This window comes from Lissotriton helveticus, chromosome 5_1, assembly GCF_964261635.1.
Source record: "Lissotriton helveticus chromosome 5_1, aLisHel1.1, whole genome shotgun sequence".
NCBI classification, from domain to species: Eukaryota; Metazoa; Chordata; class Amphibia; order Caudata; family Salamandridae; genus Lissotriton; species Lissotriton helveticus.
The window spans coordinates 2,129,710,659-2,129,725,851 of NC_136065.1; positions in this window are offsets into that span (position 1 = coordinate 2,129,710,659).

A 15,193-nucleotide genomic window follows, 5' to 3' on the forward strand; every position below is an offset into this window, starting at 1 on the left:
GGGATGAGTTTCCCAGTGGATGCACCAGTGGACCAGAGACTAGCCAGGTGGGATAGATCTTCTTGGAGGGACCCGGGTGGCACCACTTCTGGTCTGGGGGATCGTCACGCACTGTCAGGTGGACAGAGGGCGGGAGATCTGCGCCAGACAGACAGTCACACAACAGATGTGTCATTTGTTAGCCTCAGAGGGATTGTGTGTGAGTCCCAAGAAGTCCTGGAGTGCCAGGCAATTGTTCCACCAAAGGTTTTAGACCGGAGGTTGGATGGCCAGGTTCAGGATCAGCCTGACCTGAAGGGTAGGACGACTGTAACCAGTGTCCTGACCGGTTCTTCTTCCAGAGGAACTTCTCCAGGTGGGAGAGGGCAGACCTCTGGAAGGGGGTGCAGAGGGTGGGAGAGCCCAACTCTGACCCCGGTGCAACCTGAGGGGTTAAACCCTGGGTTGGCATGGCGTTCTAGGTGTCCCCCTCGCACGGGGAGGAGGAACCCTAAAAGAAGAGGTAAGGGGAGGAGAGCCTTCCCTGAGACTCCTGGTCCACCTGAGGTTGTAGACCCTAGGCTGGAGAACCAGTGGCAGTCTAGCCCTGTCTTGCAGACAGGAGGAGTGGAGAATGGCTACTATGGGCCTGGGGTTACTACCCCCCACTTCATGAGTAGGCAGGAACCAGTGGCACCTGGGTGGCCTAGGGCCTGGTCCTGGCCGCAAACAGCTGAGGAGTACCAGTGGGGTAGCCCAGCTGGTCCTTACGGTAGCTTTAGAAGGAACCCTAGGGGTTCACCGTGGCATAGAACAGGAGGGTGTCCCGGCAGTGGCGGGCCTGCGTCCGTGTTCTATCGCCCCAAGCAGGGAAGTCCATCACGGTGGTGATTGTTCTCCCCTGCGTTTTGGCTGGAAGGGGGTTGTGTTGGACTTGGCCCGCAGGGCAGGTTCGCCCCTAAACTTTTTGCTTTATTTGTGACCCTGTGTAGTGATTTTTGGGTCTTGGCGCACTTTTTCCCTGTGTCCCAGAGTGAAAGTGCGTGCGTGTAGTATGGCTGGCCTGCCCTCCCATAGGAATGCATGGGGAATGTGTGTGCCCTGGTAGTTCCTGATGTGTGGGGAGTGCAGGCTCGAGTTTAGTATGTATGAACTCGTGAGAGCGAATGCTGCGCAATGGTATGTGCGGCTTGTGTGTGTCTAGAAGGGAAGTGCTACTTCTGGACATTGATGTATGTGTGCAGTGAGGATAGTGGAGCGTGATTGGCTGGAGCTGGCTGGCATGCCAGGCTCCAGGAAGTCTGGATGGGTCTGCCCGGTGGTGAGTGTGAGATCAGCATGAGTGATGTGTGGGAGGAGTAGATCTGTGTCCTGGATGGGCTGGGTTTTCCCCACACAATGCTGGTTCCGCCCCCCTGTGGTGTGTCTAACGACCCTAGCCTCCCCAGTGAATGAAAGGGGTGATTGGGCCATCAAGGGTACTCCCAAGCCAGCTGCAACTGGTTTCCCCCCACCCTGCACCTCCTAACAAAGGAATTCGCTGTATAAAAATGGGGCTGTGTCCCCACAGAAATTGTTCTGCTTTTGGATCCTGCCAGAGGGGGCTGTTGCTGCTGCTGGGGCCAGGAGGACCGCCACTTGGACTGTCTCCCTGCCTGGAGACCCAGTGTGCTGGCGCTGGCCCAGCCTTGCCCCCCTGCCTGCCTCCAGCCCCTGCTGGAGCCCTGTCCTGTCCTCCAGTGCTGGGGAGCACTGAGGACTTCATTGCCTGCAGCCTGAGAGCGCTGCTCTCTGCCCTTCAGCGCTAGGAGCTCTGAGATCGCCTGCCTAGCGCTTGGAACCGCTGGATTTTACCCCCAGCGCCTGAGAGCGCTTTTTGCTGCTGTTTAGCGCTTACGAGCGCTTATTTTTGCCTGCAGCGCTTGGGAGCGCTGTGGTCTGCAGAGGCCGGTGCCCACCCGGCCTCCGATCGCCCCGTGTGGTGGTTGGACGGCGCGGGTGCCACCCCGCTCATTGCCGTATTATTTTGCCCAAGTGCCGATTTGTTGGATTCACGAGGGAGCCCACTCCTCGGATCCTGGGAAGCCGCCTGCCTGCCGAAAACGGGCCGCCGCGCTGCCCGCGACGACCCGGAAGCACTGGGCCGGCTGGCCAATCAGAGTGCGGCCCCAGAAAGGCCGACCGGAAGTCCCGCCTCCCCCGCCGAGCCGCGAGAGAGCCTGCCGAGGCTCCCCGAGAGGAGAGGAGAGCCCCGGGACCAGCGGGAGAGACCCGCCGCCGCTGGAAAGCCCAGCGCCAGACCGGTAGGTGCCTGCAGAGGAGGGGGGGAGCGTCGGGACACCTTGCCGGTGTCCGCCCCGCCCCCTCTCTGTAGCGCGACCTCGCGCCTATGTGTTGTTGGAGCCTGAGGGCTCCGGGGGCATTTCTTTACTTCACGAGCCCTGAGAGGCTCTGAGCGCCCCACAATCACGTCGAGTCCCCAGAGGGGGGACTCCCAAAGAGAGGCGCCCGTGTGTTTCGAGCCTGAGGGCTCAGGGGGCATCTCCACGTTTTGGAGCCACGAGGTGCCCCGGGGGCACCAGTTGGTTTAGAGCCCAGCGTGGCTCTTGGCGAACATCACTGCTTTGGGTCCCCAGAGCGAGGGACCCCACAGCCCAGCGAGGCTGCACCTTTTGTTGCTGGAGCCCTGAGAGGCTCAGCAGCCCCCTTACTTGTGTAAGAGAGCCTGAGAGAGGTTCACCAGTGCCACAGTGGTGGTTCTTTGAGCCCAGAGAGGCTCCAACTTTGCGCTAACTTTCCCTGCTCCAGTTGCCCAGCACTTTGTGGGCAACTGCCACGTTTAGGCCCTGACATTGGGACACCGGGACAGTCACAGGTGGTGACTGGTGAGTTTGGGGAAATTGGTATTTGCTCTGCACCTCTGAATGTATTGATTATGCGTCATGTGCCTTTACACCTCTGAATGTTACGGCATCATGTGTTTTGCTTACACCTCTGAATGGGTAGATTATTCATCATGTGTTCTCTTTGTCCTTTTACACCTCTGAATGTTACGACATCATGTGTGTTGCTTTTGCACCCCTACAGGTAGTGTGACGTGTAGGTGGTTGTTTTCTCCCTAGTACAGGTGGTGCTAGTGAGGCCCTGTTACCAGTAATTACTGGTTGTATGCTATTACTGAAAGTATTGCTTTATTACTGAAGGTATTGCTAAAGTGCTATTACTGAAAGTATTGCTGCTAAAAGTGTTGATACCCTTGACAGTGGTTCAAGTGGCCCTGTCCTGTACAAATATCCCTTGTAAATTCCGCCCGTGCCTGTTGGCACAGTGTAACAAGATGTGTGTTTTATCTGATGTTTATTTATTATAATACAAAGGCTATTTTTACATAACCTTGTGTGGAGTTTCCTTTGTGGTGGGCCTTTGGTTGTTGTTGCTGGGGTGCGTGCGCAAATACTTAGCCTACATCGCCTCCAAGTTTAGCCTTGCTGCTCGCGCCACGTTACCTAGAGGGTGAGTAGGGGTTATCTTGGCGTGTAACTCCCTTGCCCTGACTTGGGTGTGGTGGTCTCTGACTGACTTTGGCGAAAGCCCTGGCCAGCCAGGGATCCCATTTCCAACAATGAGTGAGTATATGTACGAGTGACTATATAGAACTGTTGATCAATGAGTGGATGTGTATATAGATGTTGGAATTATTGAATTGGTTGTTGTAACTGGTATGGGTATCTCCATTTTTTTGAAAATTTATGTTTCTATTTTTTAATCAGTGTTTCAAGGGTTACATTACAGTGAAAAGAGGTCTGTCACTCTGTCACAAGGATGCTGTCATCAGTGATGTCATGACTGATGTCACTGACCAAGTCATGAGTGATGTAATATGTGACGTCATCAGCAGTGCATTGCACGCGCAAGTTATAGTGAGTCCAACTAACTATAACGTGGGAATTTCATTGGTTTTATGCGAGTAAAATTTCCAGCTAACTATAACTGGTGTCAAACCTATGTTTTTTTCAGTGAATTTCATAGGTTTTGTAAATGCTATTTCCTAACTATAAAGTGTGTAAAACCTATGTTTTTTTTCAGTGAATTTCATAGGTTTTTTAAATGCTACTTCCCAACTATAACGTGTTTAAAACCTATGGTTTTTTCAGTATATATATATATATATATATATATATATACACACATTACCTACTGGCGGTCGCCAGTAGGTATATATAGTTAGGATTTTTTCTCTATGGGATTTTTGAAAATTCTATGTCTAATAACTTTGCCGTTTGTGGACGGAATTGGCTGACATTTTCAGGAAAATGGCACATTTTGTTTCTGAGCAGCCTTTGAAAATTTGGGGGGGGTTCGTCAAGGGGGGGCCGAGAAAAAAGGGGGGTCCCAAAACGCGTTTTTCCCATGTTAATTTCCATAGGGCGGTTGGCCTCACTTTTAGCCCGAACGGCTGAATGGATTTGCACGAAACTTGGCAAAATTGTAGGGACTGGTAGCCCGATGTGCCTTTTGTAGGTCTCAATATATGTGCTCCAGTGGATTTTGAGAAATTAACGTTTAAAAAAAGATATATATCTGTAACAGCGGACCGGGCAGCGGCCCAGGACGCGTACTTTTCGCGCAACGGAGCTTTGTGAAGCGAAGCTGATTGGTTCTCCGGCGTCTGTCAACATTCCAAACAGTCCGTAGCGGCCGCCATCTTGTCTCTCGGTAGGATCGAGAGACAAGAGGAGGCGAAAGCGAAGGGGCAAATGACCATAAGGGGGAATAGTAGATCCTCGCTGACCCCCTAGGTTTGATGTGGAGGTTTTAAAAGGGCCCCGCGGGGCAAAAAAAAAAATAATAATAATAAAACGGCTGAATGGATTTGCACGAAACTTGGCAAAATTGTAGGGACTGGTAGCCCGATGTGCCTTTGCTAGGTCTCAATATATGTGCTCCAGTGGATTTTGAGAAATTAACGTTCAAAAAAAGATATATATCTGTAACAGCGCTCCGCTTCGCGTACTTTTCGCGTTACGGAGGTTTGCGAAGCTGATTGGTTTTTCGGCGTCTGTAAACATTCCAAACAGTCCGTAGCGGCCGCCATCTTGTCTCTCGGTAGGATCGAGAGACAAGAGGAGGCCAAAGCGAAGGGGCAAATGACCATAAGGGGGCATAGTAGATCGTCCCTGACCCCCTAGGTTTGATGTGGAGGCTTTGAAAGGTTCTCGCAGGGCAAAAAAATATATACCGTTTTTTTTAGTTTTTTTGCGTGGAGTGCGCTCGGTTCGCGAACCGGGAAGCGTTCTGGGGAGCGTACTTTCTTGAAAATTAGTGAAAAAAGTTAGAGTACAATAATAATTGTGAGTGATCAGATGTAGGGTAGCTCTGAGAAGAGCTTTTGGGTTTATGGTACATTTAGGTACTTATAAGTAGGTACCAATGCACATTCTTAAATTCAGAGTGAAAACTCTGTTGCCCTCATCTGAGAAGTGAACTCCATCTCCTCTGTAGATATCTTGCATGTAGTAACGCAAGTTATTGTTGTAGAGGGAGCCCATTCCATGGTCTCTCATGTAAGCTGAAACAGATTTGTTTACATGCTTCCTCGACTTCTCAATTTGTGGACAAAATTGGTTTGACCACCTCCATTTCTGTCTTTGGCATATATTTGAATATACCAAGGCAGTCTGAGGAAAAAGTGCCATCAATTGCTCAAAGGTGTCCTTTAAAAGCATTTCCAGACCTACCCCAGTCAAAGTGCCCAAATCATTACCTCCACAGTGCACAATTAACAGGTCAGGTTTGGGCAAATGCATAAAGGTTTTCACCAATGGTATCAATGGGTGACATTTTAATCCTCTGTGGCCAAACCACTTAATTTCCACATCTTGTAAATTGAGGTTAGGTAAATTCCTGTTTTCAGCGTACCTTTGAGCCCAATATATGTAACTATGTCCAACAATCCAGACAGAAAACATGGCGAGAGAAGGTTCTGCTGCAGTCAGATGAAGTGTGGCAATGAAATGGCAGTTGAAAAAATGAGAGTGTAAAATGAAAAAAACTGAGGAGTTTCTGTGTTAATGAAGCAGTAAGAGTGATTGGTGGATTTTGATTGCTGAAAACAGAAAGTTAGTGTGAATGGATGAGTTCGTTGAAAGATGTATTTTGAGTGGCGAAGAAAAAATCATTAAATGAAAGAATGCTCTGGATATGCAGGTGCACTGAGAGTTCAGAGTTCAATTGCAACATTGTTGTGTGAGAGGTCTTGCAAGAGGTGGTTGCTATGCAGAAAAAGCAGAGAGGGGGCAGAGGGGGGAAGGGTTTTGCTTTGAAAAAAAGTGAGGGAAGAGTTTTGATTGGGTGACATGAGAGATATGTGTGAGGAATTACAGCATTTCTGTGCTTTTGATAGCTGCAGACTCTGGAGTGAATACCTTTTGCTCTGCTGAAGACAAATTGGTGTGTTTCTGAGACTGTTTTGAAACTCAAAGTATTTGCTAAGGTGAGAAAAGATTTCTTTAATTTAGATAGAAAATAGTGTGCTTTAAGGAGAAAATTATGAAGAAAGTTGTGTTTTTCAAATGTTGCTTTGTCTCAAGTGTTTCACAAATAGATTTTGTTTCTTTGAGAAATTGTAATTGGAGAAAATGTGAAGTATTAGTACTGACAGGGCTTTTATGTGCATAGGAGCTGTGGAGTGTTTTCAAATTATGACTTGTAAATCGTTTTTGAGAAAAAGCAATGGTTTTAATATTGATGAGGACATAATGGTGTCTGCTTCTTTATAAGGTAATTGAGAGTCTGTGATGTTATTTTTCCCATTTCAATGTAAGAAGTTTGTCTGTGGAGCAAATTGCTTGTAAATATGCTCCCACCTGTGCATGGCAAATTTAGATTTTGAATGTTTCCGTTACATAGGCATGTTAAAGGTGACGGAAAATGCTGCAAAGGCAATCAAAAAATGCTTTTATGTGTCTTAAGGACATTTTAAGTCATTTCCCCATGTGCAGTGTTTTCAAATTATGAGTTGAAAATCGTTTTTGAGGTAAAGGAATGTTTTCAAAATTTATGTGCGCCATATGACCCCAAATTTCTTTTTCAGGGGTGCAGCAGGGTGTTCTTGAGACACCCCTGCACCGTCGGAAAAATTCGTAATTTGCGATGAGGTAATTGCTAATCGCAAATTGTACCTTCATTCCTATGGGCCTCCTGCTGCATGGAAATGAATGGGTAATTTGTAATTAGCAAATAGGTCATCGCAAACTAGGAATGGTAAAGAATCGCTATTTATTTCTTAAAGTTCGCTATATATATATATATATATATATATATATATATATACATATATATATATATTCACTGAAAAAACCATAGGTTATAGACCATATATAGTTAGGAATTAGCATTTACAAAACCTTGAAAATTCACTGAAAAAACCATAGGTTATAGACCATATATAGTTAGGAATTAGCATTTAAAAAACCTTATTTTACTCACACAAAACCATTGAAATTCCATATATAGTTAGTTGCACTAACTATATATCGCGCACCTGCAATCCACTGCTGATCATGTCACATATTACATCATTCATGACATGGTCAGTGACATCACTGATGACATCACTGATGACATCTCAAATGACATCACTGATGATATCTCTTTTGACATCAATGGTCACATCAATGATGATATCATTAATGTGACAATACAATGCATCTCCTCACACTTTAATATAACCTCTGTTACACCCAGTGTTAAATACAGAGTATAATTTTTGAAACCATTGACACACCAATACTAGTTACTACATACGTACTCACTGATTCCTACGTCTACACACACATTCACTCATTCACCCATACAATCATTCATACATACAATCACTCATCTTTACAACACTATCATATGCACTCATACACCTATACAGACACTCAGACTCTGCCACTCATCCATGGAGTTACTCACACACCTAGTCAGTCACACCTCACACACCATGTACACTCCTAGTAAAATCCTTGCCAGTAACTGGAACATCCTCAAAACAGAATCAATCACACTTCCATTTTCTTGTCTATACAGTTAAACATAGAGCACCTTACATTTTCAAACATATACTAACACATACTTACTTTCTTATACAATCATTGATACAAGTACACATTGATCTGCACAGAGTCACACACCTCCCAGCCAGCCACACACACACTCAGTCTCCCATACAAATACTTGGACAATCAATCAATAACCCATATAGTTAATCATATAGCTACTGATCAACACATGCAGCAGTTTACAGAACAACAGACATAATGATGCACAAATTAAGACAGTTTAGTCACTAACCCATGCACTCAGTGAGACACATTTAATCACTCACTCATACATTCAGTCATGCACCTACTAAATCCTTCGTCCAGACACTTATACATCTACTCATTCTTCAATATGTAAAACATATTTAAACTTTACAGAAACACAGTCACTGGATGATGTCATCAGTGATCTCATCAGTGATGTCATTTGAGATGTCATCAGTGATGTCATCAGTGATGTCACTGACCATGTCATGAATGATGTAATATGTGACATGATCAGCAGTGGATTGCAGGTGCGCGATATATAGTTAGTGCAACTAACTATATATGGAATTTCAATGGTTTTGTGTGAGTAAAATAAGGTTTTTTAAATGCTAATTCCTAACTATATATGGTCTATAACCTATGGTTTTTTCAGTGAATATATATATACATATATATATATACATATATATATATATATTTTTCCAAACAACAGCGCGGCCCTTCCGGGATCCTCTCTCCCCAGTCAGGTGGCGTCTCAGAGTTTGGCGGACCACGCCGACCGAAAATAGTTATAATCCACAGTTCTGCTTACAAGCAAGGAGACGCACTCAGGAATACTCAGCATAAGTTTTATTGCCCAGTTGACACGCAACGCGTTTCGACAATGAATCTTGTCTTGATCACACGTGATTACCCCTATGGGTCAAAACATAATATACACATTGCCGGGGGTTCATAGACATAAAGGAAGTACCCTTATACTGTTAATTTCACAGTCAAAAAGCGCCACCATCTTGGAGTGGTAAACATACTTCACAATATCAACTGAAATACCAATTGAAATTACCGTCAATGTTTCGACACAGTATACATTTGCATATGCTCTTTGGAGAACTCACTATGTCAAGTGAGGTAGACACCACAATTATCACAACCATGATGTTCGTATTTACAAGAACTGTTAGCTACACAGTCCTAAGGAACCGCCATCTTAGATTGGTTAAAACTATGTGGGTATCGAAGATTATACATGGTATAACGATACTACATCACTTGTATTTTTCATCATCGTATGTTTCTCCATTATTGTTAGGTCTGGATTTCTGTCGGACTAGTGCCCCAGTTAACCCACAATTTAGGCAAGGATCAATTTCATAATTCTCAAGGCGCAAGAGAGCCCATTACTTCATTAGTTCATTCGGATCTAATTCGGTCTAGTGCCAGACAAGTCCGTTCAGCGGAAATTAACCCCATAACATGGGGTAACCATCCATGCATAGATACCCCCGATTTAGTGTATCATGTTTATATACCACATAGTACGGTGCAAAAGAAATCAATAAGGTGAAATATACTTTCATACAGGTGCCCAGTGTCTTTCATCCAAATTTCAAGGAGGTCCGAAGACCGTGATGTGGACGTGACAGGAGTGAATAAGGAATTCCATTCTCCTACAAAACACATAAAAACATACAGTTAAAAAATGCATAAAATCAGTTGGACATTATTAACATTTTAACTTGTTCTAAATACACAAGTCTATCGTTACATATATATCTCTTTTTGTACCTAATCAAATCTTATTCCAGTTGTTTGTCCTAGCCAAATCTGCCTCATCTCATTCTTTTCTCATTATTCCTCATGTAAATGGGTGGCAAGCTCTTCATCCCAGTTATGCCCCCCAGGGAACTTAGTTTCGAGCTCCATGATCCAGCGTGATTCCTTCTTCCTCAACGCTAGCTCACGGTTTCCCCCTCTTCTCCCGATATTAACTTGTTCAACAGCATAGTATCTGAGAAGGGAGTTGTCTGAGTTATGTTTGTCCTGAAAATGCCTTGCAATGGGATAACGGCTGTCCACATGAGTAATAGCCCTAAGGTGTTCTTGTACCCTTTTCTTGGCCATACATGTGGTGCTACCCACATATTTCTTTTTGCATGGACATACTAAAACATAAATGACAAACGGTGTAGTGCATGTCCAAAACTGTTTTATCACTTTCGGCTCTTGCCGGCCAGGTACATCTATCTGTTTCACCATAGTGCTGTTGGTACAGGCTCTACAATGTCCACAGGGGTAAAACCCCTTTAGGCCTTGTGAGTGCCGTTTATTTTCGGTTATGTCACCCCTGACAAGCATGTCCCTGAGGTTTCTACCTCGTCTGTATGTTATTTGAGGTCTTTCTTTTAGGCATGGACCCACTATATTGTCTGTTTGGAGGATGTTCCAGTTACTGGCAAGGATTTTACTAATTTTCTTAGATTGCTGGTTATAGGTCGTAATGACCCGAGTGCTAGTCCCATCATCATTATCTTTTCTATCTGGAGGATTCAGAGTGTCGTTACGCTGTATAAGAGACACCTTCTGGACTGCCTTAGTGAGCACTCCCTCCGGGTACCCTCTTGTCCTGAATCTCTGTAACATAACTTCTTGTTCGGCCAAGAAACTCTCCTCACCACTGCAGTTCCTTTTCGCCCTCAGTAACTCACCAAACGGAATACTCCATTTAAGTGAATCCGGATGAGCACTGAGGGCGTGGAGGAGAGTATTACCTGCTGTGTCTTTCCTGTGAAGCTTAGAGGTGAGATGGTTGTCAATCACTTCTATAGCCGTATCTAGAAATTCCACATGTTTTTCATCCATGTTATATGTAAGATGAATGTTAGAGGGATTGATATTGAGCTTGTCAATAAATAATACTGCTTCCTCCCGTGTCCCTTGCCATATAATGAACAGGTCATCAATGTATCTGACCCAGGTAGATACCTTTTTGAAATCTTCTGTAAGATTTTTGTCCTCTCTGATTTCCTCTTCCCATTTCCCTAAAAACAAATTAGCAAAGCTCGGCGCAAATGCTGAGCCCATGGCTACTCCACGTATCTGTTTGAACACATCCCCATTGAACATAAAGATATTATTTCTTAAGCATATTTTCATCATGCCTATGAGCATCTGGGTGTGTTCAGAGTAACATGTCTCCCTTTGTTTAAGGTAATGGTAGCTGGCTTCCATGCCCTGTACATGATCGATAATTGTGTATAGGGCACTTACGTCTAACATAATGAGAAGAGAGCCCTCTACCCATTTTATACTATCTATTTTCTGCAGGAAGTCAGTAGTGTCCCTAATATATGTCTAACATTCATCTTACATATAACATGGATGAAAAACATGTGGAATTTCTAGATACGGCTATAGAAGTGATTGACAACCATCTCACCTCTAAGCTTCACAGGAAAGACACAGCAGGTAATACTCTCCTCCACGCCCTCAGTGCTCATCCGGATTCACTTAAATGGAGTATTCCGTTTGGTGAGTTACTGAGGGCGAAAAGGAACTGCAGTGGTGAGGAGAGTTTCTTGGCCGAACAAGAAGTTATGTTACAGAGATTCAGGACAAGAGGGTACCCGGAGGGAGTGCTCACTAAGGCAGTCCAGAAGGTGTCTCTTATACAGCGTAACGACACTCTGAATCCTCCAGATAGAAAAGATAATGATGATGGGACTAGCACTCTGGTCATTACGACCTATACCCAGCAATCCAAGAAAATTAGTAAAATCCTTGCCAGTAACTGGAACATCCTCAAAACAGACAATATAGTGGGTCCATGCCTAAAAGAAAGACCTCAAATAACATACAGACGAGGTAGAAACCTCAGGGACATGCTTGTCAGGGGTGACATAACCGAAAATAAACGGCACTCACAAGGCCTAAAGGGGTTTTACCCCTGTGGACATTGTAGAGCCTGTACCAACAGCACTATGGTGAAACAGATAGATGTACCTGGCCGGCAAGAGCCGAAAGTGATAAAACAGTTTTTGACATGCACTACATCGTTTGTCATTTACGTTTTAGTATGTCCATGCAAAAAGAAATATGTGGGTAGCACCACATGTATGGCCAAGAAAAGGGTACAAGAACACCTTAGGGCTATTACTCATGTGGACAGCCGTTATCCCATTGCAAGGCATTTTCAGGACAAACATAACTCAGACAACTCCCTTCTCAGATACTATGCTGTTGAACAAGTTAATATCGGGAGAAGAGGGGGAAACCGTGAGCTAGCGTTGAGGAAGAAGGAATCACGCTGGATCATGGAGCTCGAGACTAAGTTCCCTGGGGGGCATAACTGGGATGAAGAGCTTGCCACCCATTTACATGAGGAATAATGAGAAAAGAATGAGATGAGGCAGATTTGGCTAGGACAAACAACTGGAATAAGATTTGATTAGGACCAAAAAGATATATATATGTAACGATAGACTTGTGTATTTAGAACAAGTTAAAATGTTAATAATGTCCAACTGATTTTATGCATTTTTTAACTGTATGTTTTTATGTGTTTTGTAGGAGAATGGAATTCCTTATTCACTCCTGTCACGTCCACATCACGGTCTTCGGACCTCCTTGAAATTTGGATGAAAGACACTGGGCACCTGTATGAAAGTATATTTCACCTTATTGATTTCTTTTGCACCGTACTATGTGGTATATAAACATGATACACTAAATCGGTGGTATCTATGCATGGATGGTTACCCCATGTTATGGGGTTAATTTCCGCTTAACGGACTTGTCTGGCACTAGACCGAATTAGATCCGAATGAACTAATGAAGTAATGGGCTCTCTTGAGCCTTGAGAATTATGAAATTGATCCTTGCCTAAATTGTGGGTTAACTGGGGCACTAGTCCGACAGAAATCCAGACCTAACAATAATGGAGAAACATACGATGATGAAAAATACAAGTGATGTAGTATCGTTATACCATGTATAATCTTCGATACCCACATAGTTTTAACCAATCTAAGATGGCGGTTCCTTAGGACTGTGTAGCTAACAGTTCTTGTAAATACGAACATCATGGTTGTGATAATAATTGTGGTGTCTACCTCACTTGACATAGTGAGTTCTCCAAAGAGCATATGCAAATGTATACTGTGTCGAGAAACATTGACGGTAATTTCAATTGGTATTTGCAGTTGATATTGTGAAGTATGTTTACCACTCCAAGATGGTGGCGCTTTTTGACTGTGAAATTAACAGTATAAGGGTACTTCCTTTATGTCTATGAACCCCCGGCAATGTGTATATTATGTTTTGACCCATAGGGGTAATCACGTGTGATCAAGACAAGATTCATTGTCGAAACGCGTAGCGAGTCAACTGGGCAATAAAACTTATGATGAGTATTCCTGAGTGCGTCTCCTTGCTTGTAAGCAGAACTGTGGATTATATATATATATATGTATATAAAATTTCTATGGCAAAATGAACCCCCTCATTTTGTTCCTTTGCAAATTAAATGTTTTAAGTGTTAACACTTTATTCCAATCAAGATGACTTCAGGTGTGCCATACTTTTGTCATAAGTAAGACTGTTAGCGTTCTAGTTGTTCTTTATAACACACTGGGACATTCTGTCATTGGGCTATAGTTGGGCTACATCTGGCTGATATTTGGGCTACATTTGGGCTCTTGTCTCTGGTGGCCATCTTTGGAGACTGCATATCAGAATTTTTTTTATGAAATATAAGAGGATTTGAGAAGTCACTCAAAAGTTGCCCTAATTTTTCTTTCTTCAGCACTAATCATAATTTCTATGGCAAAATGAACCCCCTCGTTTTGTTCCTATGCAAATTAAATGTTTTAAGTGTTAACACTTTATTCCAATCAAGATGACTTCAGGTGTGCCATACTTTTGTCATAAGTAAGACTGTTAGCGCTCTAGTTGTTCTTTAGAACACTCTGGGACATTCTGTCATTGGGCTATAGTTAGGTTACATCTGGCTGATATTTGGGCTACATTTGTTTTTTTTGTCTCTGGTGGCCATCTTTGGGCTACATTGGGCCACATTTGGGCTCTAACATATATATAGCCCAATGTAGCCCAATATATATTTTTCAAAGTTAATTTTCTCAGCAACTACTGAACAGATTTACACCATTCAAAGAAAAGCGTAATCTGCGAGCCGGACTCCACCTTTCTACCAAATTTCTTATAAATCCATTCAGCCGTTCGAGCTGTAGCCGTGTCTAAACGTCCTATGGAAAATAACATGGGGAAAACACGTTTTGGGACCCCCCTTTTATCTCAGCCCTCACTTGACGAATCCCCCCCAAACTTTCAGGGAAGGAGCGGAGCAGGCCATCTTCTTTGAGAAATTCGCAAAGATTCGTCCACCGGCGCCAAAGTTATTCTCAATAGAATGTTGCGGATTTCCTATGGAAACTAGGTCCTAACTATAACTACCTACTGGCGACCGCCAGTAGGTAATATATATATACACATAAATATACATACATATACAGTCTCACAAAACCTCTCTGCCCCCAAATGCAGCGCTTGACTGGGCATGGGGCCCAAAAATATCCATCTACAACGAAGCTCCAAAGTCATGGAGGAAAGCCACGCGCCCTCCCAGTAACTGATGAAGTAAGGTTTAAGCCGCAAACTCAGGTTTGATGCCTAATAAACCTTACTTGGATCAATTACTGGGAGTGCGCGTGACTTTTCTCCAGGTCTTTGGAGCTTCATTGCAGTGACTGTATCTGAGCGTATATGTATGTATATACATACACTCCAAATTTATGTATATATGCATACATACATTTAGTGTGTATGTGATGGTGTGTATATGTATGTACATACATATACTCTCAGATACACATACTGCAATGAATATCTATCTATCTATATATATATAAATATATATATGGGAGATAGATGTATAGAATCAAATTCTGCGCAGCCCACCTTTGGCGGAGAAGTAGGCGCCGCCCAGCTGGTGGGCGAGCTTGCACCCACGAGGGCTCGTATCTGATCGCCGTGCTCGTACAATGCTCCTTTACACTGATAAAAAATTGACTTTTGTTGAAGCATCAAAGAGCCCCATGGAAAGGGGCAAGAGACCTCCATTT